General features: G+C 45.7%; 1 non-coding gene across 1 annotated transcript; it reads right to left on the bottom strand.

Annotated features, from left to right (window-relative positions):
* Positions 1-235: 235 nt before the first annotated feature.
* Positions 236-307, bottom strand: Trnam-cau (transfer RNA methionine (anticodon CAU)). Its single transcript has one exon. It is a non-coding gene; the product is annotated as a tRNA-Met (tRNA).
* Between the last annotated feature and the right edge of the window lie 722 nt (positions 308-1,029).

The following is a 1,029-nucleotide window of genomic DNA, read 5'->3' on the forward strand; positions in this document are numbered from 1 at the left end:
GGTCAGTGTTGTAACAGGTGATAGCCAGCATTGGTAATGTTCACGATTGCTGGTAGTGTGCAAGCAAATACGGCAGTTGAAGTCACGTAACTTTGACTGCCGTCGGGATCGGTGAGCACTTTCGGTCAGGAATTAGGTATCGTATAGTCCGCTACAGAACGTATGTGTAAGCGGTCTAGGAAAACATTCATTAAGAAAAAAAAAAAAAGCTTCGATGCAAAAAAAAAAAAAAATGTAGCAGAGCGTGGTTTCGATCCACGGACCTCTGGGTTATGGGCCCAGCACGCTTCCACTGCGCCACTCTGCTGCACGAGTGTGTGAGTGCAACGGAGTCGTAGCCATCAGTGTGAGAGAACATCGATCCTGAACTGGCGCAGGTTTTGAACGGACTCGCCAGTTAACGAGGTAGTGAAGGACCTGTCGTAACAGGGACAGCGCCAGGGGGGCAAGGATGAGGGCGGCTGCCTCCCCCCCCCTTCCCCCATTAATTTTCGCATGTCACCCCCTTTGCCCTCCCCCCCCTAAAGCAAACATAGTGAAAACACAATGGATAGGTTCCCCGCCTCCCTGCTTCCTCGAGGGAACTCACTTGTGCGTGCCCCCTTCCTCAGTGAAAAAAAGAAAAGAAAGAAAAAGAACCTGACGCCGCGTCTGTGGCGTAACCGATGCGTGGTTACGCAACAGGCGCACCGATGCGGGGCCTGCGTACCAGACCATGAATTATAAATTATAACTTTCAGCTCTTTTCCTAATCATTGCTATACTTAGGGTGAAAAAAAAAAAGTTCGGTAAGTTTCTTTACGATTTCCCCCTGGGTTCACGTTGTCTGTTTACCTCATTAGGATTGTAATGAAGAAATTTGAGATTATGAAAAATTAAGGTATATATTAGGGGTGTGCGAATATCAAATTTTTCGAATACGAATCGAATACGAATACCCACCTTCGAATATCGAATCGAATATCGAATATCAAAGGAAAAATGCCTCCACAGTAACAATATTTTATTTAACATGTAGCTATTTAAAAA

Source organism: Rhipicephalus sanguineus, chromosome 9, assembly GCF_013339695.2.
Source record: "Rhipicephalus sanguineus isolate Rsan-2018 chromosome 9, BIME_Rsan_1.4, whole genome shotgun sequence".
In the NCBI taxonomy this organism is placed as follows: Eukaryota; Metazoa; Arthropoda; class Arachnida; order Ixodida; family Ixodidae; genus Rhipicephalus; species Rhipicephalus sanguineus.